The following is a 15073-nucleotide window of genomic DNA, read 5'->3' as shown; positions in this document are numbered from 1 at the left end:
TTAGTATGATTTGCTCATCCCCTTATTGCAGTTGGTTTAAGGGGTGGAATTTGGGGACACAGCTTGTATGTTTTCATATGAATTCATTAGTATTTCTGCCGGTATGTTACAAATCACAAAGTAGGGCTGCACTATATTAGAAAAATCTGCCTTTGCGAAATTTTGCATTTCTTTGTGAAATATAGTCATATGTATACAATTTCCCTAGATAACTTAAACAGCTTTATTTGGAACCAATTCATCATTTAAGATTGATTGGGGTGATTTTGTAGGGGGTGAATCTTAAATGATATATAATGAATACATTATAAGCATAGATAAAATATAGATACATAAATAAATATATAAAAGATATAAATACATATTTATTTAAATATATAAAGATACAAGTGAATTTGAGTTTTCTAAAAAACTATCAAAGCCCATTTACAAAAAGGAAGAGACAAACTCGCATGTCCAGTAGACCGGAGCCCATACAACATAATCCTGGACCACCTTCACTTCCTCAATTGGTGAAGTTTGTTCCTCGCAGACTTGTGGAGCTGCGCATTGATGGATTTATTCTTCAGTGTTTAGACTTTCAGCCGTGAAAATTAAACCACACTGAACTTAACTGAACAACTTTGAAAACTGGACTGACACAGTTTCAATTTACTAGAACGTCTATGTTAAGCTGCTTTGAGACAATCTACATTGTAAAAGTGTTATAGAAATAAACATAAATTGAATTGAATTAAACAACACTATATGGTCACTCCCACAAGGATCACGTATCAAATGTGCCATATATCACTCATTACTCACTCACTCACTCACTCACTCACTCACTCACTCACTCACTCACTCACTCACTCACTCACTCACTCACTCACTCATATTCATTACTGTGAGGACAATTCTGTCACAAACTGGCCATATAATGTGCAAGGTGCCACCAGCACCACTCTAATCGCACTAAAATAGCACAACCCATTCACAATAACACCAATTAAAATCAACTTACCTTGCTTTTGCACAAAGAGGTAACCAAAAAGGAGCATGCCATAGGGAGGGGAATGCCAGGAAGAGGGGAACCCAACCTCAATAGGACACCAATAACTCTTCAAAATACAGTTCCCAAAATAGTCTGGCCGCTTCCTCTCATTGGTCTATCAATCACCCACAGACCAAACCCACCAATGCTCATCCTGCCACACAAGGGCTGTTTCGCAATTCCAAGAAGGCAGAGAACGGACTTGCTTTTTTTGTGGAGACCGGTCTTGCCAGGTGTCCTCGGAAGAACAAACTCGGGAGACCGCAAGGGCAAAGAACGCGTCCTCTGAGAAATGAGATGCTGCGTTTTTCCTGATGGTCACATGACCTTCACGCATTTTAAATGGTAAATTATTTAAACATTACAGCACTCATACACTATATGCAGCATTCATACACATATACTATGCATAAAAACATTATAAATATACGTTGCACAATATAAATAAAACAGATTTTAATATGAACATTAGCAAACAAACACTCTTAATGTGTTTATTCCTCTATTAAGATGTTCATGGTAATTTTTACTCACCATTTCATTTGGGGAAACTCCTGAGATAAATAAGTTATATCTCTGAACTTTAATAATAAATCTAAATAAAATGCTGCGCTTCCCACCTCCAGTCGCAATGACTTCTGGGACTTCCAGAGCCAGTTTGGTGCTCAAGTCTGCATCGGTGCATCCTCGATATCAAGAACACATCCGGGAAGTTTCACGCGTCTTCTGTTCTTGTGGTCTTGAGTATTGGAACTTAACTTTGGCAGCTGATGACGACGTTACACGAGAACACAAGGATGCAAGACCACTGAAAAATGCTTATTGAGAAACAGCCAAGCACACCGGCTTTTCATCAGATAGTCTTCATCAGCACCTTTTGCTGTTTTGACTGAGCACCCATTTAGAGTGATGTGCCTGCTTCTGTACATTTTTACTTAACTTATTTAATTAAGTAAAAATATAAATAAAACATTTCTCCTAGATATGCATTAAGGGCAGTTGTTCTCATCGGTCATGTAGTTTAATTCGTGACTGAAAACACTGCCCTAGAAATCGGCCATATGCTTTGACAAAGTGAGGTTTCCCCTGAGTGAATGTGTGGTGTAGGAGTGTGAGGATGTTTTCCAGAAACACCTCTGAGTAGGTTGTGACATTACACGTCTCCCAGAATCTGCTGAAAAATACAAATGGAGTGAGATTTCCAGACACGCGGAGACGGAGGTGCATAGGGTTGACCATATTCAGCCACTCAGCCGCTAATGGACAATTTATGTCAGCTAGACTTAAAAAAGATGAGTCTGAACTCTGAGGTGCAAGTTTTGTCGGAGGAAAGAATTGACTTTTAAGACTAAAATGTCTATGTCTGAGTTAAGGGAAATTGGATGTAATGAATGCAGCACCTCTGTTAAAGGTGGGTGTCCTACATCTAAAAAAAAAGATATTATACAACAGCATCTTTTACTGAAGAAAGAATGTCTCTTTTTGATTCTTGCTTTCAAACGGGTTCATTTTCAGCCCTCAAAAATGCAGTTAGCAGCCAAAACACATATTTTTTTGTTGTTGCTGTTGTAAATGATATTATGTCAGCATATATTTACTTTTTCCAAAGATGCTGACTTAAAATTAGTCATGGATATGTACTCTACATTATAAAAAATAAAAAAAACGTATTTTGCAGCCAATAAACACCATTATATGACGAGTGATAAAACATTTTCAGTGTAAGTTTGAGGTATGCGAGATTGTGATTTGTAAATTAGTTTACCTGTTTGACGTGGGAATTAACATCTCTGACATTTTTGTAGTCTCGTTTGGCCACTTATTAGCGACTGTCTTTTTAAAGACATACTAGAGGATGTTTCTGTTGTAGAATAAAGCATAATTAAGCTTTAGGTGACAACAGTCTACAGATATAAAAATACAGTGCTGGCCTTTTAGATCTGTAGACTGTTGACTTCTAGCACCCAGTCATTTGGTTTAAGCTAAATATTCAGCATTATTTCTCTTCCATCTTTAGTGTCATATTATCTTTTAGAAATCATTCTAATATGCTGATTTGCTGCTTATTATGAGCAAGCAAGACTGTAGTTCAGTCATTAAAAAGGGTTCTTATGACTATCAATCATGTAAACATGTCCTGCTTTATTTTTTTGTGAAATTTTTTTTTTTTAAGATACTTTGATAAATGCATAAAAAAATCACACTGTGCTTTTCAACACTCATGAGACTCCTAAGATCCTTTTTTTTTCTTGATCATCAAATCAGCATATCAGAATGATAAGAAAAAAATAAAGACTTTAGTCTGAAGACTGCAGTAAAGGAATAGGTTTAGTCCAACTTTATATTAAATGGCCTTAACTACTGTGTGGTTTCATTATGAAATAAATACAATGTACATACTGTGTTCATAATGTATTGCAGAACACTTCTGGTGCTCTTGAGGTGGGATATGGATAGGGTTAAGGGATGGTGGGTTAAGATGTAAGGGTTGGTCATCCATGTAATTACAGAAATTAATGTTATATGTAATTACATGCATGTATCTAATCAATCATAAGTACAAAGTAAAAAAATGCATTTATACGAACAGTATAAGTAAATATTAATTAAGGTTATCTAATATAAAATGGGACCATACATTTTAAATTAAAACATTTTAAAAATCACATAATAAAAGGTTATTGTAAATATAAATAATTCACAATGTTACCATTTTTATTGATCAATTAAATGCCTTGGTGAGCAAAGAAGACTATAATAACAGTGCATTGATGCAATGTAGTAATGGATTCCCAACACACATAATTAGTCAAATAAAATTGTATAACTGCAAAAAATAAATAAAATAAAAACTATTCCAGATGAGTGCATAAGAGCACCGTAGCCTGTCACTGTACCTCTGGTGGGGTCATGCTAAAACTGAATGTGAATGAAAGGACATCTTTTTTTTTTTCAGGTAATATTCAATACACCACTTCAGAGTTCATGAACTGTGGCTGTCTGTTTACTCAGCCTGACAAAATTCTGATCAATTTTAAAAGCTTTTCAAATGTCTGTGCCAATGGCCATGTGGTTACCGTGTTGACACAAAGCACTACGGTGTTCACAGCAACCCGAGTTTGATTTCCAGTTTGAGGTCCATCTTTGCTGATTTCAATAAAAGTGATAAAAAAGTATTTCAAATTAGGCCAATGTGAGAGTTGTACATGTACAGTATACACTCACCGGTCACTTTATTAGGTACACCTTACTAGTAGCGGGTTGGACCTCCTTTTGCTTTCAGAACTGGATTTTGTTTTGGACCACCACCAGCAGCCTGAACTGTTGATAGAAGGCTGTCCATGCTTTCATGTTGTTGATACCAAATTCTGACCCTATCATCCGAATGCTGCAGCAGAAATCGAGACTCATCAGACCAGGCAACATTTTTCCAATCATCTATTGCCCAATTTTGGGGAGCCTGTGCAAATTGTAGCCTCAGTTTCCTGTTCTTACCTGATAGGAGTGGCGTCCGGTGTGGTCTTCTGTTGCTGTAGCCCATCCATTTCAAGGTTGGACGTGTTGTGCATTTTGAGATGCTCTTCTATATACATCGGTTGTAACGAGTGGTTATTTGAGTTACTGTTGCCTTTCTATTAGTCTGGCCATTCTCCTCTGACCTCTGGCATCAACAAGGCATTTGTGGCCACAAAACTGCCGCTCACTGGATATTTTCTATTTTTCAGACCATTCTCTGTAAACCATATAGATGGTTGTGCATGAAAATCGAGTACATCAGCAGTTTCTGAAATACTCAGACCAGCCCGTCTGGCACCAACAGCCATGCCACGTTCAAAGTCACTTAAATCACCTTTCTTCCTAATTCTTATGATATATATATGATATATATATATATATATATATATATATATATATATATATATATATATATATATATATATATATATATATATATGTATATATGTATATATATATGTATATATGTATATATGTATATATATATGTATATATGTATATATATATATATATATATATATATATATATATATATATATATATATATATATATATATATGTATGTATATATATATATATATATATATATATGTATGTATATATGTATATGTTTGATGTTGCAAACTAGTATATTATTTTATATGAATTTTATGTAAACACACCTGTTTGTAGAGCAAGTAATTTGACCATTTACTGCCTTTTGTTATTCTATTATTGCTAGTCATTTCCCCCATAGGCAAAAACAATTGTTTCCACATTGCAAAATATGTTGAACATACTGTCATGATAAATAATTTGTATAATAAAAAAAATCAATCAATCAAAAGGGAATATCATGCGGTACAATGAACACATCAGAGTTTATCCAGTCTTTTATTTTATTAAAAAAAAGTCACACAACATAAAAATTACATGTACAAAACTATAAGATCTTAAATTGATTTATGTACAGTTACAAAAGAAAATGGCAAAATAAAAAGTGACCAAAAGACTCAAATTAACAGGTATATGTGTGCTCCTGTTGGGACTGTTGCTGCAATTAGTTTTGTTGCTTCGGATTCTTTGAGTTTCAGTTCTCTCTGGACAGGACGGGTCAGGACTGACACTGTAAAGCCAGAAGAGATGGAGGAGTAGGAAGAGGTGGAGGGCAGATTGATGAAAGTGCAGAAAGCACAGACATGCTGTTTACTTTGTCCCATCCGAGTTTTCCTCTCACTGGTGCAGTTTACATGATTGGATGGGTGAAGGGTGATGAATATCTGGGGGAAGCAAGAGAAAGAGACAGGATTAGAGCCCTTGGCAGAAAGAGTGAAGCTTCGTTGCCTAGTCATCCAGCAGGTCAGCTAACATACAATTTAGAAAGATGATCTGGTCTGCTATTGAGGGTGTTTGTGGCATAATGATTACTAGTGTGGATTTATCTGGACAGATCTTAAGCAAGGCTGTTCAATTCCAGTTTTGCGCGATCATTGTCTCTAGTTTAGCTTTGACCCAAACCAAAAACACTCAATTATACAAATCAAGATTCAGAATTACATGTGAATTACAGACAAGTGGGCAGCTCTATATCATTTAAATAAAGCAGGGGTGCCCAAACATTTTCTTATGAAGGGCCAAAAAAACCAACTTGATTGAGGCTAATGGGCCGAAGGTAAATACAGTTGGCATGGGTAATTTCCTAATTTATTTAATAATATTAAACATTGCTTTATATTAACTAATGCAGCATCTATATATATATATATATATATATATATATATATATATATATATATATATATATATATATATTTTTTTTTTTTTTTATATATATACAATTTTTTATTAACTTATTACATTAAAAAAATCTTATTTATAACAGAATGAAGTTACACTAGTTTTTGCCTTGATATGCTCACCGATGTCTTCTGCATAGTCCTCTATCTGTCAAGTAACATTATTTACGGTTTAAAAAATCTGATTAAATACAAACATTTAATTGAATCATTTAGTTTCAGTTTGCTTTTTTTGTAGCTCAGCAGTAAAACAAACAAACAAAAAAGGTTAAGTCAACTTGGAAATGATGATCTATTTTAAAGGCATTTGCCCCAACCCTCTCCATCACTCTCACACTTTTTCACACTCTCTACACTTTCAGATGGGATGGTGGGCCAAATCAAAGGTTACAATGTGCCAACTTTGGCTCGCGGGTATATCTGATATAATGGGATGTTTCTCACTATTTACCTACTCTCAAGTGGTTCCAAACCTTTGAGTTTCTTTCTCCTGGTAAACACAAAAGTAGATGCTATGAAGAATGTTAAAAACCTGTAACTTTGATTTCCAAAGTAGGGAAACCAGATACTATGAAAGTCAGTGGTTTCCAGCTGTCTTCTAAACATCTTATTTTTTTTCTGTTCAACCTATTAAAGAAAGTCAAACAGGTTTGGAATAAGTAAAGAGGGAGTGAACAATGACACAATTTTAAGTTTTGGGTAAAAAATGCATTTAAAATTGGCAGGACAATGATCCCAAAGGAACATGTTTAGATGACAATGTAGTTAACTTTTCCTGTGCATTTAAGATTTGTTTACATATAAAAATGTTTCACCACTGAAACCACCATTCACATGGATCTGTGAAAAATAACTACAAAACCCAGTGTTATGCATGCCATGGCAATATATGTTTGTAAACATTGTAAAAAGCATAGTCAAGTACCAAAGTAGACTGACGTTACAAGAGCTCATCCTTATGCCCTAATTCCTTCGAAGAGTTTACTTTTTCAGAGTGATACCTTTGAATAGATGAGGGCCTAGGGATGAGCCCTTCTAAATTGAATGTACCGTGCAACACAAAACAACTATCATAAACTGTCGCACAAAGGATCATGAGGCCCTGGAATGTTCATCAGTTGTAACCTTTTACATTTTTTTAATTCTGAAGGGCCAATTGAAGTGTCCAGTTTTGAGTACTTAATTTTAGTTTGACACTTTGGCTGCGTCCAAAAGCGCCTACTAGTTGAGTAGGTACTACATTTTAATTAGAATTTAGTACACAACCATGAGAAAAGTACATTCTGTACAGTATGAATGTTAGTGAATGAAACTCGGACGTACTACATTTGCCACCTTGTCATTATCACGTGACCTACCAGCTTCAGTTGTGTCGATTCACTCCCATTCATAAATTCTCTTACGTGGCATCATGGGATAGGATAGCGAAGCATCAATCGAAAGCACATTTCAAAATCTCACCAGAAGTAGTAGGTCCAGGTATTTCTTGCATACTCTTTTTTTGAATTCTATGAATTTGGACATAGTACTCTGCTCGCATACTGTTTTTAGTGTACTATATAGTATGGGAGTATGCAATTTCAGACAAAGCCTTCATTATGGTGGCTATGGTTGTTTTCATTCTAAAGTGCAATATTTCCCATGTGGAATGCCATGTGCAATAAGCTTCCTCAGAAAAACGTTTTTGTTCTTGTAGTTTACATTAAGACAACAAAAGTATTGTTTTCATAAACTTGCACACTGAAAACCACTTTTAAAAGTTTGCATTTTCAGACAGGTGTAACCGAATTCTACTTTTGTAACTAAATTAAAGGTCATAATGCAAAAAAAGAAACCTTTATATGATGATCAACAATATGGCACGAATGCTGAGGACTTTTATTAAACTCAGAGTATTCCTTTATAGCCTCAAGTCTTCAAAGACCTGAGGGAGTGAGAGAAATTGGCTTTCATAAGTGGTGATTGTGACATCTAACATTACATTGATCTTATATGCATAAAGGAACAAAAGGAATCAACAGCAGTGCTGGCATCCTCTCAAATCTATGATGGTGGTCTCCTCTTTGGGCTTCTGGACCCTTTAGATGAGAGAACAGCTGATATAAATGTTAATTTGTTGGCAGGAACAGCAATTGGTCCCGCCAAGCTCTGGAATGCTTGGGAGAGCATGAAAGCAGCCGGGATTAGACAGCATCTTTCTCAGTGACTCGGCCTCATCCCGTTTTAGCTTATGTTAAATAATGTGTTCATTTAGACCACCTTCAATAGCTCATCACCTGGTTAATATCCTCTATCACTGACCTGTTTAAGCAAACACCACAAAACTAATGCCCTAGTATTCAAGAAATTGCCTAGAAATTGTTTTTTCTGATTTATTTGTTTGCATCATCACTGTGATTGGAGCTTTAAATTCAATAACCACCTTATTTCTAATTAATAGTAAACTGTTTATATATTAATACAACAACAATATTTATTGCTGGATTTTGACAATCAAATAGTTTTAAATGAATCAATAGTAGAACTGTTTTATATTTCCAAGGGACTTGGAATTAGGAACTTGACTGCATGGGCTGTTTAAATTAATCAGCTAAATTCCACAACTTGGTCCAGGTCTTGTCTTTGTCTTGATGCTCTAATCTTGTTTTTTTCCTGAGCCATATTCTGATGATAATTGTTTCTCGGGGGTGCATATGAGGTTTCATAATATTTAAAGAGCCCATATTATGGGTTTTTGAAAATGCTCTTCCATGTAGTGTGTAACACAGCTCTAAGTGAAGTTAAATATCCAGTTAAGGCTTAAATCTGTAAGTGTACAGTGTTTAAAACGATTGATTCATCTATAAAAGAGTCGACTCATAGTGTTTCAAACGAGTCGTCTTGATAACGAGTCATTAGGTGTTTCGTGATGACGCAGCCACGAAACACAAGCCTCGCCAGTAGTTACGCGCGCAAACCAGGGAGATTTGAAACCTGCGGCCCCGCCCACAAACACAGAAAAAACACTAGACACACACACACAGACGCCGCCGGTCGAATGAAGTCACGCTGTGCTCAGATGGATAATATTGACAGTCTCTACTCAAAGATGAGTTGTGAACTGTGAAGAGTCAGTGGTTGAGGTTTATTCACTAGTGTAAGTAAGTGCGATTAAAATTGTTGCCTCGTTTAACTTGCAAATTATGTATTTATTGTGTTTTGTTACTTGTTAACCTGGTACAGTACACGCGGTTACTCTTTAGTAGAGAGAGAGAGAGAAAAAGAACAGGTCGAGTTTGTGACGCCTAGGGGCTAGGAGACAGGAGACTCGCGTCACTTTCCCTAGTTCTTCTGAGGAGCGTTGTGTGTGTGTGTGAGAGAGAGAGAGAGAGAGAGAGAGAGAGAGAGAGAGACTCGCGTCGCTTTCCCTAGTTTTTCTGAGGAGCGTTGTGTGTGTGTGTGTGTGTGTGTGTGAGAGAGAGAGAGAGAGAGAGAGAGAGACTCGCGTCGCTTTCCCTAGTTCTTCTGAGGAGCGTTGTGTGTGTGTGTGAGAGAGAGGGAGAGGCTAGGAGACTCGCGTCGATCTCCCCAGTTCTTCTGAGGAGGGTTGTGTGTGTGTGTGTGAAAAAAGCCTTACACTATGAAGCGCGTGTGCACTGTGACTACTTTTATATAGTTGATTACCAGCTGGGCATTTCACTCTGTCTCGCGCTGAAGCCTGTCACTGTCGACCAATCGCAGCAGGCTGTCATCGGTCCAATCAGCGCAGATTAGCTTCGCGCTGAGGAGGGGGTTGGGAAAAAATGAATCGCTGAACGATTCATATGGGAGTCGTTGGGATAATTAGGTAAAAATAAATGCAGATTATAAGACCATAAAAGTGTTTTATGACCTTGCATGCATATTAGACTGTTGTTGGAGACCCTTACAACCTAAATATGACCCTATTTCATGTATAATATGGGCTCTTTAAAGGGGTAGTTGGTGGTGTGTTTTATTTTCATAACCTGTGTAAAAAAAAATCAATAAACAATCCTGACCAAATTATTTAGCTATTGACAAACACCTAAGTTGTGTAATGTCTTAATAAGCTGCCTGAAACAATATCTCTAAGTTTATAAAGGTGATCAATTTGCAAATCCCTTTAGGTCTCTAAAATGCAACCTTTGTTTGCACTTTGCGTAAACTTGCATTATAAAAAGCAGCCTCTTGTGCATTTAAACTTACATTGTCGAAGTGCTCGAAAATGTGTGTCCATATAGAGATGCTTATTGTTAACTAGCTGTCAAAAGTAGACTTTTTTTGTGTTCTGTTTTGCCATTGACAATGGCAAATGCTGATGCCCTGTGGGAATCTAGGCCAAGTTTGATCAGGGTTAGAACTAAAGTCTGCAGAAAAGTGAATCACTCAAGCCATATTTTAGGGGCCTAAATTTAAATACTAGCATCTGACTGAGCACTTCAATGATCATACTAGACATGTAGTTCCAGGTTTATAGGAATGTAAACTCAGATGTTGACCACACATTTATCTTCATCAGAAAGATATTATTTATCTACCATTTAATTAAGATTTATCTTAATTAAAGAAGAGCTATGGATGTATAGTTGGAGGACAATATTTGCAAAGTATTCTGTTCTAATGACTTCATTGGGCCTGAACCCTCAGTGTGCACTGGGATGGTTTGCTGTCAAGTGTGACACCTCCCAGTCCAAGGTGCTTCACCGGAAAAATGTGACTTGCCATATCCAGGTTGGAGGAGAGTCATTACTCCAGTTAAAGGAGTATCCTGGGGTTTTGTTCACAAGTTAGGGAAGGATGGAATGTAAGATTTACCAGTCAGTCTGCATTCTTACGCTCACCTGTGGTCATGAGCTATCGACCAAGTGGCTAAAATAAGCAGGCACTCAGCTCAAATCCACAACACACTGGAGAGAACAGGTCTCTCAGCTTGCCTGGGAATTTCTTGGGATTCCCCCAGAGGACCTGGAGGAAGTCTATGGGAAGAGAGGGGTCTGGGGTTCCCTGATAAGACTGCTGCCATTTTAACCCAGACTCGAATAAGCATTGGAAAAAAAAATGGATGGATGGAAGCTATGTGATGTTTTATTTTACAAATGTCCACATGAAAAACAATTGCTACCCAAATAGGGCTTTCACCTCATTCCAAGTTCTGGTCTTGACATTACTTGGTCTCAATCTCTCAAAATCTTGTCTTTTGTGGTGTTGACAAACTGTACTCATGGTCTTGATCTTAATCCCTTAATATCCAAATACTTTTCTGACTTTGACTTTTTTCATGAAAATGAATTTTAAAATTCTGGTTTAGGTCTCAATCCCTTGAAGCCTCTAAGCATTATGTTGTTGGTCTCAACCCTTAAAATATTTGGTATGATCTTGACGCACTGTTCTTGAAATTGTACTTGACTCGATCCCTCAAAGTCTTGTTTTTGTCACTTTTTTTTTTACAAATTCTGGTCCCATCTTAGTCCCATCTTCATCTTAGTCCTTCAAAGTCCCGGTCTTGTCAAGGGTTGACACTTTCGTGTTGGTCTTGCATTAGTCTCAACTTCCCAAAGTCTTGATCCAGTCATGGTTTCAATGTATCAAAGTCTATGTCTTGTCATGTTCTCTGAACTGTCTTGTTTTTGTCTTTGTCTCAACTTTGGTCTTGGTTCTTACATCTTGACGCATCCTGCTCAAACTCTTTAAGGTTGTGTCACATCTTGGCATTGTCTGCCATTGATCTCTTTTTGGTCTCATTCCCTCAAATCATATTTTAACAATACATTTTAATAATTTTTTACTTGCTCTGGTCTTGATCTCAACCTCTCAAATTTCTGTTCGTATCATGCTGTCAGTGCTTCAGAGTCTTAGTTTTGTTATGCTCTCAAAACAGACTTACTTGTGTATTGGTCTCAGTTTCTCAAAGACTTGTTTCGTCTCAATACACTTTGGTCTTGGTCCTATCAAAAGCTAAATGAATGTCTTTCAGGATTGATCTAAATATGTCACAAGTGATTTATTTTTAGCTCAGCCCTGACAAAAGAAATTTATCGGCATGTATATGGCCTCCAGAGTGGCCATATGTTTCAGCCAAGCGTGTTCAGTGCTGAGACAGATACTGTAAGTTTCACACCACATGTGGCCTCCAAGATGGATCAGTCAGGAGCCTTGCGACTCTAAAAGACAGCGTAGACATGGCAGTAGACTGAACACATAACCACCATCATCCAAACACAGCTAAGATAAACAGCTCCAGGCATTTGCATATTAAATGAAGTTTCTGTTCCTGCTTGTTTTTAATCTTAGCCTTTTTTCCCTTACAGACACAAAAGCCATAATCTTGGTTCCAGTGTTTAATCCTATTAGGTGAAAAAAAAATGTTGTTTCCAGTTTTGAGTGTGACTAAGAAAACAGACTATTAAAGATATATAGGAATTTGTTAAAAGAGAAAATAAATGACTATTGTTCTGATGAAGGTGATATTTTGAGTAAAGAAAGAAGATAAACTTTAAGCTACAATCCTATTTTGCCATGCCAGTATCTTTTCCTCCGATATCGCTTCCCCCAAAACACATATATAATTAAATTTTATTGTATTACTATATTATATTTATAATAATTGCATTATTATTAGTAGTATTATTAGTATCATTAGTATTATTATTAATTGCTGTTTTGAATCCCAGGTGGGGCAAGAGGCATTTCCGTGTAGAGTTCGCATGTGTGCACCATGGGTAGATCAGGGTGGTGCCAAGCTTGATTCTATCTCTAATCCCCAAGGCTCTGCAAGAGTTGGGGAAATTCCAGATTGAACCAAAACAAATGTTTACAATTGGCTTAAGATTGGCAATGAAAGTTTGGAAAATGTGTCAACCAGCAGAAAAAAAAAAAAAAAAAAAAAAAACAATTGGCTGTGATTTTTCTCCACATGCCCTGGTTTCCCCCACATTCCAATGACATGCAATATAGACAAATAGGATAAGCTAAAATTGGCTGTAGTGAATGAGTGTATATTTGTGTTAATGAGAGAGTGTACAGGTGGTTTCCAGTGCTGGGTTGTGACATAAAACAAATGCTAGAGAAATTGGCGGTTAGTTATCCTGTGGTGACACCAGGATCCAGGGACTAATCTGATGGATAGTGAGTGATTGTTTTGTTTTTTTTTTTCTGTTGAAAGATTAGTTAGCCAATCAAGCAATATTTTATTTTTTTTATTTTTTTTTTTGGTGCTAAACTTTTTTCTGCTATAAATAAAACTCTGCTAAACTATTAGATGAAAGTTTTAGTATAAATATCCAATCCAGCGTTGCAAGAATCTTATTACTTGGTTTGGCTGCCATTATAGCTTTCATTATGAGTTATATCGCCACACCTTGTTTCTCGTCAGCACTATTGATTATGCAATTAAATCCAGCCTGACCATTAGATATCAAATAAAGGAGTCTTTCAATGGATTTTGTGCAAACCCAGGGGCAAATGGTGAATGACAGTTGGGCATAAATCACAGAAGCTCTTTTATAAAGCAGCAGTCTGTCATGCAAATGACACACTGGGGAATGTCGACCATATCACTTTCTAAAAGACAAAGATAGGTGAACTCAATTTGAACTGTAGAATTATTTTACTGCCAAATTAGTATATATATATATATATATTTAAAAACACATTCTCTTTCAGGGTAACTGCCCTGACCTTTTTCTAACTCTGGACAAGAAGACTACGACAAAGACAGGATTGGAGGCGCTTGTGACCATGATGATGCCAGTGATGGGATCCCTGATGATGGGGTGAGTCTCAAAAAATACATTCCTCTTCTCAAAGAGCATTTAGTATAATTACTACACTTCAAAAGTGCTTTTCTTACTCAGAGGTTCTGTCTTGTTTCTTGTCCAAATATCTAAAAACTTAAATCAAGAAGCATTTTTTTTAGAGGAGTTAAAATATTGTCTTATTTTCAGAATTAATTTTCCCTAAAACAAGCTAAATTATCTGACAATGGGATGAGTGAAATAATGTTGTTTGGCTTTGAAATAAGACTATGGAGCCAGATCAGTCTCCACAATACCTACACCTACAAAATAAAATTCATGCATACAGCACAGTTCACCTTTACAAAATCCAATTCGTAACTTTAAAACATATATTGTGAACATACAAGTAAAAAGCATTACTATTTCCCCAAATTAATTTGATTTATGCATTTATTAATTGCATTTTGAATTTACAATTAGGATTTGTGCATTCGTGAATTCAGTTTTGAATTTACAAAATAAGATTTGTGCATTTATTACTATTACTTATTTTATTTATTTATTTATTTATTTAATTATTACATTTATTATTTATTACATTTAGTGATTATGCATTATTTTACTGCTATGTACATAGCAATAATTAATAATCGTATTTTTTTCTTTTTTATTGCCAAATATAGGTCATTTTGATTCAATACAAATTAAATCAGCACTTAAATTATTGCAATTGCAATGTCAGTGGAATATTAATGAACATATTATGAGGTAAGTAACATTCCAAATAATCATTCCATTTTCCAAAGTCTGTTCCAATTTCAGATAGTTCCAATCTAATTTAATTTAATTTAATTTAATTTAATTTAATTTAATTTAATTTAATTTAATTTAATTTAATTTAATTTAATTTAATTTAATTTAATTTAATTTAATTTAATTTTTTTTCTGCTTAAAATTTCACAACTTGAAAATGCAGTGTGATTCCACCCTGAAGGAAACAACATCCATTTGGA

General features: G+C 35.7%; 1 protein-coding gene across 1 annotated transcript in view; it reads right to left on the bottom strand.

The window, feature by feature from the left end:
- Window positions 1–5403: 5403 nt before the first annotated feature.
- The window catches only part of zgc:172282 (leucine-rich repeat and fibronectin type III domain-containing protein 1-like protein), a 259195-nt gene continuing 249525 nt past the window's right edge, over window positions 5404–15073 (bottom strand). Inside the window, exon 7 of the mRNA XM_056474370.1 lies at window positions 5404–5808. The gene's annotated coding sequence lies outside the window, so the exon portion shown is untranslated. The remainder of the gene's footprint in view (window positions 5809–15073) is intronic.

The sequence above is a fragment of the Danio aesculapii genome, chromosome 15 (assembly GCF_903798145.1).
Source record: "Danio aesculapii chromosome 15, fDanAes4.1, whole genome shotgun sequence".
NCBI lineage: Eukaryota > Metazoa > Chordata > Actinopteri > Cypriniformes > Danionidae > Danio > Danio aesculapii.
Note: the sequence above shows the minus strand (reverse complement) of the source record. Positions and strands in the feature narration are given on the sequence as shown.